Genomic DNA, 12,570 nt, shown 5'->3' on the forward strand with positions numbered 1-12,570 from the left:
TCTAAATGTAAATAATCACATATTAGCTTTTCGTCTAGGGTTTGGTTTCTCAGTGACCAATAGTTTACTTCCTGATTCCGATACTGTGTAAATTGGTTAGGGTGAGCACTAGGGCCCGGAGATCCCTTGATGCTAATTGTTGAGGCTCGGATAGGGCCGTCGGCCCGGTGCGCTGTGAGTGGTCCTCCCTAGAGATGCTGGGGAGAAGGGGCGGAGCCACCCCAAAGGATGAGCCTTACTTGGGCCGTCAGATCTGCTGGGGCTGCCGCTTTGGGAAGAGGCCCGGCAATCGGAAGACAGCAAAGCTAGTGGCGAAGAAGAAGCCCAGCTGAGCCCAGGAGGTAAGACCAAGGGGTTGAAAGAAAGGAGGAAGGGCCTGAAACCAAACCTGCAGAACCAGCCAACGCTTCGGTATTTTGCCAGAGGAAAGGGTTAAACCGTTTCCAAGGAAACGGATCAGGAAGCGCGCAAGACGTTCGCCGCAGGTTCGTAGGTCAGCCAGGAATTTAAAGCTCCCACGGCTGAGCGGATTCTGGCCAATAGAGAGGCCGCCTGAACATCACGTGACGCGCGGGGCCGATCCGCTAGCTGCCCCAGAGCTCGTGGGAAGGTTTTTCCGGCTCCTTCTTTCATTTTTTAAAAGCCCACCCACTTTTGCGCGGGCTTGGTCACAGAGTTCTTCTCGCGAGAGGTCCCGCACCCTCTCGCGAGAGTGAGTGGGAGGCGTGGGGACTAGGTGGTGTTGCGGACTGGAACTGCGGCGGCGGAAGCCGGGGGTGGGCAGGGCGGGGGCGGGCCGCGGGGCGGGGAGGGGGGGAGGGTTGGGGGCCGGTGCGGGAGGGGTGCCCGCCTGCTCGGCGGCTCGCGCGACTAGTCGTTGCGGGTCGGTGACATGCCTGTGAGCTGCGGAGGCTGCGGCCCCCAGGTGAGGCGGGTGCGGATCCTCCCGCAACATAAGCCGCGGGTTGGCCGGGGTGGCGGCGTGGTGCGGGGCCGCGGTGGCTGGAGCGGCCGGGCTCGGGCGCCCCAGCCTCTCCGCCGGCCCACAGTCCCTGCTCTGATTTCGGGGCTGCCCAGAGCTGCGCCTTGGCACGGCGGTGGGAGGAGGGCGGGAGGAGCTGGGCGGTGGAAGGAAGCCCGCGGCACCGGGCGTGGGGGGAGGGGATGTCCGCGGGTTCGAGACGGGTCTCCTGGGGTCCAGCGTGTAGCGGCCGAGTTGTAGCCCCTTTGACAAGCTCAGTTTCCATCCCCAGGATGGTCTTCAGAGCCGGATCTCTTCGGTGCGTAGGGTGCGTGTGCTTAGTTTGTGTTCGTGGTGCGCGCACAAGAGCTTATGCAGGAGGAGGAGGACGTTGCACTTTGTCCCCGAGCAGCATCCTTCACTGTCAGAACCCCAGAGCCATGGAACCAGGCGCAACCCAAATCTTGTGGCAGAAACGGAAGGCGTCAAGCAGCTCCTGGGAGTGTTGGTGTTTGGATTTGCAGTCAAATTTTCTCTGAGGCTGTTTGTTGTTAATGGTTTAAATGCTGGCCATCCATATCCCGAATGGATTTTTATTATACCAGGCACCTACTCTGCTTTACACGAAAATATGTGGATGTGACCAAAGTATTAAAAACGTTGGTAAAATGGCAGTGGCAGTAGAATCTAAACCACGACAGTGGTATAGCTTGGTAGCGATTCTGCTTTCCGTCTCCTCTAAAATCTTATTAAACTGCAGGTGGTTTAGACTTAAGATGTTAAGGAAATTTCAGGCTGAGAAATACAGCTGACACACATAGCTAATGGTTTTAGTGCAAATCAGAGTTAAAAATTCTGTTTCTCTTTTCAGCTTCGTAATTATTCAGTCCGTTGCAAAACAAGTAAGCTTTCTTTAGCTTCTTCCCACCATGTTAGGGATACTATAGTTATATTGATTGATACTGATTTTGATATGTCTGGAAATAGAAAATTTAGAGTACTCAAGATATAAGGTACTCAGTAATGCAAAGATGGTTTTAATGTCTTGTTTATGATTTTAGAGTAATTGGCAGCACAGTTCCCAGCATGATTAGTGTCAAAATAGTGCATTTTAATGAATCTTTTTAAACTTTTTAAAGTAATACCGTGGTTTTTCTTACTTTCTTATGTTCTTTCTGGCAGAACTACCCAGGGTTGACAGTGAATTTCACTGTTAGTTGTGGCTGTGAGTAACAGAGCAGTTTATGAGAGATTAAAGAATTTAAGGCAGTCAGAACAAATGGGTTCCCAGGCTGAACTGGTAATTAGTGATTAGTGAATGTACCCAGATAACTGCACTATTGCTGAAGGCCTAGAGGTATACTCCTAGGCTAGTGACATTTCTTAGTTGTTGAGGATAGGGGACTTGCTGAAGACCCTGAACTCACAGAAGAGAGCTTCTTTAGCTTCTAAATTCCTGGGATAAATCTAGAATCTAAAGAAATCCTCCTTTACCTTTAGAGGCCGAGGCCGGAAGGAGGATAGTATATTTAATGTTTTTTTTTTTTTTAATTCCAGGAACTTACTGTCTGGAAAAAGAAATCAAGTCAGGTGGCACATTATAGGTCATTTTTAGGGGAAATTTCCACTTATAAGTAGGCAGTGGAGTTCTGTTGCATACTTGAAGAAAATGTGAAAAACTTAGGAAATGTCTTTTTGAGAATGGGCAAAAGACTGGTCTAGATTTAAAAAGTTCCCTCCCATTTCATCTTGGCAAACTTGATTTTCAGGGACAGAAAAACAGAATTTTTTCCTAGTCTTTGTAACCTTTTGGTAAGGGTTTCAAGCCTTTAGCATGTAGATATTTGTTGTTTTGTCTCGCCTTTGAAAAGTAATTGAAGGGGGGGTGCCTGGCTGGCTCAGTTGGTGGAGCATGTGACTCTTGATTTTGGGCTTGTAAGTTTGAACCCCACATTGGGTGTAGAGATTCCTTAAAAATAAAATCTTTAAGCAAAAAGAAAAGTAATGAAGTTTTCGGTAGGATAATTATTTAGGCAAGTCGAATGTGTTCTTTTTCTGTCAGGTGGCCTGGATTTTAGTAATAAAGTCAACCCCTTGGAGGGAATGAGGAATGGACAAGTCAGGAAAAGATCTGCACTTAGTTTGGGCTTGACTGAAGGGTGTATCAACTGGTAAGGTAGGGAAAGGAAAGAAAAATACTCTTACCAGTTTCGAAACAGACCAAAAATATCCAAATGTTTTCATTCTGCTACTCGTCTTTGCATATAAAAGTTCATTTTATTGTTAAATACTTCCTAGAGTAAAGGTGTTTGAAGTGTATGGAGACTGAACAGGTTAAAAGGTGAAAAGTTAACATTTTTTGATTAATCTGAGAATGTTTCATGAGAAAAAAATAAATGGTGGGGTCATCTGGAATAGACTGGATGTAACTTGAATGAAAATGAGGCAAAATATAGAGTTTGGGCTTTGGAGTCAGTCAGATCTATTACTTAATACAGGTGAGCCTCCATTTCCTCATCCCTGATGGCGAAGGGTCAAAATACCTCAAAGTTATTTTGAAGCACATAGTAGCTGCTTATTCAGTGTTTATCCTTTGACCTCTTTTAATGGCTTGAGGATTATTTGGCTGCAAGAGTCAAAAACCCCCTTGAATGAACTCAGTTAAAAAAGGCATTTGTCATAACACTTGGAGGACTGCATCTGAAGCCCATTGCGTGAAGTCCAGCTCAGGATCCTGGGAACTAGAAAATCTTTAGGCAGTTAGGTACTCTTCCGGTTTTTCCCTGGGAACACATGGTCTTGTCTCTGCTACTCTGGACTCTATCTGTTCCGATTTCTTTTAAATTGGCTCTCTTTAAAGCTCTTGGTTTCTGCTTCCCTCTGACTTCGGTTTGCATGAAACTTTGGTTTGCTGTGGTGCCAACTCACTTTGCTTTTGCAGCATGGTTCTCAGCAAGTGTCTCCGTATCTTCATTCTCAATTTCTGGAAAGATAGTCCTGTGGGCCAGGTATCTACTTGTCCCTTTGGTTGAGGAAAGGGGAAGATGGGAATGGGAAAATGGATGGGAAGGAGATTAGGTATGTCTTTAAGTTTGTACTTTTTTTTTAATATTTAAAAAAATGTATTTATTTGAGAGAGAAAGCAGAGTGAGCCAGAGAACGCCAGTGGGGGGAGGGAGGGCAGAGGGAGAAGCCGACTCCTCGCTGAGCAGGGAGCCCAGGATCATGACCTGAGCTGAAGGCAGACGCTTAACCGACTGAGCCACCCAGGCGCCCCCAGTTTGTACTTTTTTAGACTGGGTACTGCACGTTTCTAATGAAGAGGGGACGAACAGGGAGGAAATGATGGGTACCTCTGGTGTAGTTTAACATCCTGCCGTTTGAGTTTTCCCCACAGTACTACACTGAACTTGCTGTCAGTAATGGTTTCCTTCAGGACAGAGTCTTCTAGATTTGTAAGTTAAGGCAAATTACATAAGCGTTTTGTGCCTCAGTGTCTTTCTATGTAAGATGGGTATAGTAACACCAACTTCTGTTGTGAGGAATGTGAATTCTTTTTATTTTTTTTATTTTAATTTTTTTAAAGATTTTATTTATTTATTTGAGAGAGAGAGAATGAGAGACAGAGAACACGAGAGGGAAGAGGGTCAGAGGGAGAAGCAGACTCCCTGCCGAGCAGGGAGCCCGATGCGGGACTCGATCCCGGGACTCCAGGATCACGACCTGAGCCGAAGGCAGTCGCTTAACCAACTGAGCCACCCAGGCACCCCTGTGAATTCTTTTTAACAGCAATTAAGCAGTGCCTGACTGGCACAGTGTAAGGAGGTGGTATTATTACTCCCGACTGCATACTGGGATCGAGACTCCTGCGGCATTCAGAGATGAAAGAATATCATTTCTACCCTCAGGAGTTTATAAGTTTAATACCATTCCAGATATAAAACTATTTCTTGACTCCAGTGACACTAAATTTTTCTAAATCTCTACTCCTGCTTTTCCAACTGCCCCATATTTGTGGTATTTGTTTACCTGCCCAGCAACCCTTTATGGCGGTTGTCCCCTTAGATTCTCTCTTGATCTTCTGTTCCTAGTCTCTAGGATCAGCTTTCAAGTTCTGTATGTATAGATGGTTCCTAGAATAACAGCTTTAGCTGTGACCACCCCAACCAATGTATATATTTTAGGTGCCTTTTGGATATTATATTGACATAGAACACTATCTTCCAGTTGCCCTATAATTGGCAAAGGCTCCACTTTTCTTCCTGCTCCCCAAGGTTGAAACCTTAAAATTATCTTTCACGCTCTTCTTTCTTTTTTATGCCTTGTATATCCTGTCAGTTAATAGGTTTTGCACAGGGTTTTAGGATGCCTCATATGTACCAAGCACTGGGCCATTGGCAAAGCAGATCCATTCACTCATTCCTGCTACTGGCGGATTAGGGTAGAGCCTTATTACTATTTGCAAGAGCTACTTAAATGTCTTTTCAGCAGTATATTCTTTGAGTCATGGTGTTGTAGATGTCACTGATAAATGTTTTGCTGGGTTAAAATTCTGAACATGTTTTTTGTTAAAATCTTGTAGATGGGGGTTATGTAGAAGATTAAGAATATTACTTAAACTTCTAAGCCATGTATTCACTTTGAAAGCACAGCCTGAAGATTTTAGGTTTTTTTTTTTTTTTTTTTTAAGCTGTGTTTATTGTTGGTATACAGGAAACTAGAGAAGCAAGGATCTTAATGGATAATCACTTAGGTCATACACAAATTGGGTCTTTTTTTATGATTGATTATTGTTTTGAAAGAGAAAACAAAGTAATAACTGATAGCTGTGGTATTTTTAGGTTTTATGTCAAACAGCAAGTCTGTTCTTAAGGAAGAAGCAAATATTTGAATTCCTGCTATATCAATTCCTGCTATATCAGATACTGTTTTTACATATATTATGTAATTGCATTCTTATAGCAATCCTGTGAAGATGAGCCTTAGCTTCCTTATTTTGCAAAAAAGGGAGATAGCATCACCTTTATGCCACTGTTTGCCTATTAGGTATTATTCTGTTTTGTTTTTAATGGTTGCTCTAGGGTTTATAAGATAACTTTAACTTATCAATATCATTTTTTTGTATACTGTAGGAACAGCATTCTTTTTTAACTCCACCCCACCACACTGTGTTGGCTTTATTTTATCATGCCTTTTATTTGTGTATGTTGTAAACCCCAGTATATGTTGTTATTACTTTTAGTTTAAATAGTTATTTATTAAAGGGATTAAACAAGGAGAAAATACCTCTATAAAATATCTTTTGTATTGCCCTCATATTTACCCTTTCAGGCATTCTAAATTCCTTGTTTAGATTCAAACTTCCATCTGGTATTGTTTTTCTCTTGCCTGTTATTCTAGTGATGGTTGGCTGGTGATGAATTCTCACAGCTTTTGTAGTTCAAATAAACTTATTTTGCCTTAATTTTTGAAAGATATTTTCATTGGGTATGGATATCTCAGTTGACACTTTTTAAGAAAAAATATTTACTTATTAGAGAGAGAGAACATGTGCACAAGTGTGGGGGAGGGATGGAGGGACAGGGAGAGAGAGAGAGCCTCAAGCAGACTCCCTCCTGAGCACAGGGACCCACAAGGAGCTCTATCCCGGGACCCTGAGATTAAATCTAACCCATGATCTGAGTCGAAATCAAGAGCTGGACCAACTGACTGAGCCACCCAGGCACCCCATCAGTTGACACTTTTTTGAGATGTTGCTCAATTATCTTATTTATGGGCCAGCATAGTTTCCGCCAAGAAGTCTGCTTTCTTTATTCCTCTGTATGTAATGTATACTTTTCTTTCTTGTTTAAGATTTTTCTATCACTAGTTTTCAGAAACTGCATTATGATGTACTTGGTGTGGTTTTCTTTTTGTTTATTTTTCTTAGGGTTTGTTGATCTCCCCCCTTGCACCTGTCAGTTCGCGGTTTTCATCAACTTTTGGAAATTCTGAGCCATTTTGTCTTCATATAGTGTTCTTCTCCCCCACATTCTTGGGGAGTCCAATTACCTTTCACAGTGAATCACTGATGCTGCTTTATTGTGGGTTTCTTCTCTTTGTGCTTCATTCTGGATAGCTTCTATTGCTATGTCTTTAAAGTTCATATTCTCTTATAGTTCTCTAATCTGCTGTTGATTGTACCCAGTATGTATTTTATTTTAGATTTATTTTTATCTCTAGAAGTTTGGTTTGGATCTCTTATATTTTCTGTTTCCTTAGGACCATGTTTTCCTCTCCTTCTTGAGTATATGGAACGTATTTGTAATACAATTTTAACATCTTTTCTGTTCATTCCATCATTTTTGTCATTTCTGGATCTGCACTTAATGACTTTTTTCTTCCTGGTTATGGTTCATATTTTTCTCCACTGGTAATTTTTGACTGTGTGCTAGCCATTGAGTTTTCTGCTGTTGCTTGCTTGATTTTGTTGTATTTTTTTTTTTTAAGAGTGTTGGATTTAGTTGGGGTTCACAGGTTATTTGGAACCTGTTGGATTGTTTTGAAGCTTGCTTTTAAGCTTTGTTAGGGTGACTACAGAACAGCCTCTGGTGTAGTGCTGACTTAGTCCCCCAACCAAGATGATTTCCTTCTAAGGAGGCCATCCTTTGCCTAACATATTACAAGGTTTTTCCACTCTGGTTGGTGGGAGTGCAAATTATTCCAAGCCCACTGGAGGGTGTTATGCTTAGTGAAATAAGTCAATCAGAGAAAGACATGTATCATATGACCTCACTGATATGAGGAAATCTTAATCTCAGGAACAAACTGAGTGTTACTGGAGTGGTTGCGGGTGGGAGGGATGGGGTGGCTGGGTGATAGACATTGGGGAGGGTATGTGCTACGGTGAGCGCTGTGAATTGTGCAAGACTGTTGAATCACAGATCTGTACTTCTGAAACAAATAACGCAACATATTTTAAGAAAAAAGAAAAAGAAGAAGATAGCAGGAGAGGAAGAATGAAGGGGAGTAAGTCAGAGGGGGAGACGAACCATGAGAGATGATGGACTCTGAAAAACAAACTGAGGGTTCTAGAGGGGAGGAGGGTAGGGGGATGGGTTAGCCTGGTGATGGGTATTAAAGAGGGCACATTCTGCATGGAGCGCTGGGTGTTATGCACAAACAATGAATCATGGAACACTACACCAAAACAAATGATGTAATATATGGTGATTAACATAACAATAAAAAAATTATTCCAAGCCCTGTCTGGCTCTAGGTATTGTTTGGCTTGCTGCTCTTTGGTAGGTAATTATTTCCCCAATCTCTGATACTCGGCACAGATCAGTATTTGACCAAAGACCCTGGAAGAACCCATTTGCAACTCTCTGATGCTTTCAGTCTTTGTGAGCTCTCTCTCCAGTGCACTGCCCTGCAAATTCTAGCCACCTTGACCTTCGCAGACTCTCATCTCTGTCTCTGCAACTTGGTGAGACCGCCATACTGCTTGGCTTTCTTCTCTCCGTGCTGTGACCTGGAAATAGCCGGCAGCTAGTGTTTCCCTTCTTTTAGTGGTCATTGGCCTAGGTTACCTGTTGTCTAATATCGGAAAACTCATGTTTCATATATTTTGCCCTGCTTTGTTGTATTTATATTGAACAGAATATTAATTTTTTTTAAGATTTCACTTATTTGAGAGAGAGAATGAGAGAGAGAGAGCATGAGAGAACGGAGGGTCAGAAGGAGAAGCAGACCTCCGCTGAGCAGGGAGCCCGATGCGGGACTTGATCCCGGGACTCCAGGATCATGACCTGAGCCAAAGGCACTCGCCCAACCAACTGAGCCACCCAGGTGCCCCCAGAATATTAATTTTTAATGTTTGGCCATTTGGAATTTGGCCAACATGTTTTTGGAGCATTTATTATAAATATTTTATCAAATATTATAGAATTAGATATTATTGGAAACTTTTATATCTTCACAAATAATTCATCAAATGTAGAAGTACCTGTGTAAACATTTAAAGGTATACTTTCCTTTTTAAAGACTTTTTATTTATTAATTCAGTAGGTGTTTGAATGCCTTCCGTGTTAGAATACAAATACAATAAAACATTTTTGTCCTCAGGGAATTCACAAAAGGAAGGAAGAATGCAAGCAACAGCACCAAAGGAATAAAGGACAAACCACTTTGGGAACATAAAGGATGTGGCTACTGTTTGGGCAAAGAGGGATAGACGAGATGAGCCAGGTCTTCCTCAAGGAAGGAGGTCCTTGAACTGATACATGAAGAGTTAGGTAGCAGTTCAGCTGATGGAAGAGAGGGTAGATTGGCGGGAAGTTTAGGAGGGAGCCAGGTCAGGATTGGGGATTGACTAGATGTGGTAATCTGTAGGGATTGAGGGAAAAGCCAGTTTCCAGGTTGGCCTGCTGGCTTAGTTGGTTTACTTGCTTTTACTGATGGAATACAGAAGAAGATTGTTTAGAGAGAACGTTTTACTCAATTTTTTGGACATTCCGATTTTGGAGTAACTGGGATATTTAGTCAGAAGTATCTAATAGAAAATTGGACCAAGGAACTGAAACTCAAGTGCAGGAACTGAACTGGAGATAGACATTAGGGAGTTATTTGCACAGTTAAAACCAAAGGTAGAGATTAACTATCCTTGGAAAACTAGGTAGAATGAGTACCACAAAGAACAAGGATGGAGGTTAGAAACGTTAGCATTTGAGTAACAAGTTGTGAAAAAATTTAATGGAAGAGACTAATGTAGTGGCTAGAGAGACGAAGTGTCTCTCAATCAGAAATTACAGAGGGTACTCGTTAAAGATGGAGATTTCAGGGTTCCATGTAGACCTGAATCTGGATCTTTGGAGGTGAGGGGGTTGTTAGAAATAAGCTGATCCACATGTGTACTGAAGTTTGAGAACCAGTGCCATAGGAGGAGAGTCAAGATAGGATAAGAGGGTTGGTAGAAGACAAGGAAGGTGTTTCAGAGACTCCTTGGCTTGGTTAACTCATGCGATAAAAAGGTCAGGAAATAGATGATGTCAACTTGAAAATTTCTCAGGCCGGAGGAGAGGAGGAAAGACTTGGAAGTATTTGTTTTCTGATTATGAAAGAACTTTAGGCACATCCAGAAAAATAAAACTCATATAATTGCCTCTACCCAGGTAAAAAACAATGTTTATACCCATTTAGTAGATGTTCCTTTTTACATTGTGTATATAAATACACACGTGCAGTCATATAGATTTTACACAAAAATGGGATACTGTGAGCATGTGGAAACTTGTCTTCTTTTACTTAACAACGTATTATCTTCCCATATTATAGCTATATGACATTTCATAACAAAAAAAGTCCCAGCTGTCATGAATGACCACTGTCATAAGTTTAGTCTGTATCCACTCTAGTAATCTAGACGTACAAATATACACACAGAGTTGCATGTATATGTAATTATTTTTTAACGACAAGTAGGGAGCACATACTGTTTACACTGTTCTGCAACTTGCTTTTTACCTTAATATTTTATGGACTTGCTCTCACATCAGTGTGTATTGATCTAACTCCAACAGCTGGTAATAATCAGTCATACAAATGTAGTATAATTTGATATACTTCTACATTATTTTTAGTTTCTTTTGTTTTAGTGAACATTCTTTCACATATATCTTCATGAATTTTGTGCAAGTATATATGCAGGATAAATTTTAAGAAAGGAAATCACAGGATCCAAGATAAGTGTAATTTATTCAAAGTGTCCCATATGTCTGTTTTCTGTACTCTCTATAATTGTTTTTCTAATGCTCTCATCTGTTTTTATTCTGTGATATTTCTTAAGACTTCATTGGCGTTCTAGTACTTTTAGCAGTATCCATTCTGCTTTTTGGTTGCTTCTAAGGGGATTTCATTTATTTCATGGTATTTTTATTTTTTAATTTATTATTTATTTGTTTAGTTTTAAGGATTTTATTTCTTTATTAGAGAGAGTGTGTTGCACACACAAGCACGGGAAGGGGCAGTGGGAGAGGGACAAGCAGACTCCCCGCTGAGCAGGAGCTCAACATGGGGCTTGATCCCAGGACCCTGGGATCATGACCTGAGCCGAAGGCAGATGCTTAACTGACTGAGCCCCCCAGGCGCCCCTATGTCATGGTGTTGTTTTTACATGTTGTGTTTTTACTGAGCTCTAGCAGCTTTCTTTTCAGTTGTTTGCCTTGTCTATCTGTACTTCCTGTCTCTGATCTGCTTTCAAACAAATGATCTAGATTTACTTTAATTTCTTTGTAGAGAAACACACTTCGTTATTCCCTGCTTAGGACTCTTGTTTATTTACCGATAATAGAGCACAAATCAAAAAAGCATTTGGTGGAAAGTTTATTATCATAACACAAAGGAGTTCAGGGGAAAATACTGTAGTTTTGCCCCTCTTGTGAAATCTATTTAAAACTACATTCTCTCGGGGCACCTGGGTGGCTCAGTTGGTTAAGGGTCTGCTGTGGCAGGTCATGATCCCAGGGTCCTGGGATCGAGCCCCGCATCGGGCTCCCTGCTCCGCGGGAAGCCTGCTTCTCCCTCTCCCGCTCCCCCGGCTTGTGTTCGGAACCTGTCTCGCTGTCTCGCTGTCTCTCTCTCTCTCTGTCAAAAAATAAGTAAAAAAATCTTTAAAAAAAAAAAGAAAGAAAGAAAAACATCTAAAAAACCAAACCAAAACAAAACTACATTCTCTCTAATTATATAAGATGGTGAAGAAACCCTGCTCTGTTGCTCTTTCTCCCCCATGTGTCTTTGCTTCGTTTCCAAAGATCTGCCTTACCAGAAGTATGAGTCATACCATCTCGTGTTGGATTCACTTGAACGGACTGTCGCAAAGATTATTCTCTGATAGGTTTTTCCCTTTGTGAGACAGTATTTTACTGATGTGTTAAGTTAAACACAAAGGGATGGAGTAGGCTCAGAAAATGAGTGAAGATATGGAACTAAATATAGTTTCTTTTTTTTAATACAAATTCTGAGGGACCGTTCTGAAAATAGATAATATGAGTTTTGGGTGGCATGATTATATTTGGATTTTTCTTTCTTCAGTATATTTACTTATTTTTATTTTATGTTCTTAGTGTTCCTTCATAGGTCTGTTGAATGTTGGGTTCCATTTTGCTTTAGTACTCAACTGTGAAGAGAGTGTTCTCTCTAGGTCTGCTATTCAGGAGTTTTATAGTAGAGCACTGGGGTAATTAGAGGTGTCAAATACAGGCAGGATGTTGTCTCAGCACCCTGGCCGCCCACAACCTCCTTGTCACTGTCTCTTGTGCCTCGGACACGGCCTGTCACAGCACCTTCCTGTGAGCGGCTCATCTAGATAATTGGTCAGCTTCTCTTCTGAGTTAGTGTGTCATCTTTCCTCCTGTTGACTTCAGTTAGCAGCTGCAAAGGTGATTGCTGTTTCCCATCTCTTTCCCCCATTTCACCCTTTTAGGAGTCCGAGAAAGTGATGATGCTTTGTGTGCTGCTTCTCTGTCCTTCAGTGTCATTTTGAATGCTATTGCATCATGGGGGACCGCATCTGGGTTATTCAGTCACTCTCCCGTTTCTGGCATCTAGAGGGCTTATTGTTTCTAATATAA

General features: G+C 41.8%; 1 protein-coding gene across 4 annotated transcripts in view; it reads left to right on the top strand.

Annotated features, from left to right (window-relative positions):
• Positions 1 to 209: 209 nt before the first annotated feature.
• Positions 210 to 12,570, top strand: part of AKAP11 (A-kinase anchoring protein 11) — a 58,988-nt gene continuing 46,627 nt past the window's right edge. For 3 of the 4 annotated variants that reach the window (XM_027588527.2, XM_027588530.2, XM_027588529.2), the window contains exon 1: positions 814 to 925. The gene's annotated coding sequence lies outside the window, so the exon portion shown is untranslated. Of the gene's footprint in view, positions 342 to 813; positions 926 to 12,570 lie in introns of those variants that run through there. The other variant, XM_027588528.2, reaches the window with a different exon arrangement.

This window comes from Zalophus californianus, chromosome 3, assembly GCF_009762305.2.
Source record: "Zalophus californianus isolate mZalCal1 chromosome 3, mZalCal1.pri.v2, whole genome shotgun sequence".
NCBI classification, from domain to species: Eukaryota; Metazoa; Chordata; class Mammalia; order Carnivora; family Otariidae; genus Zalophus; species Zalophus californianus.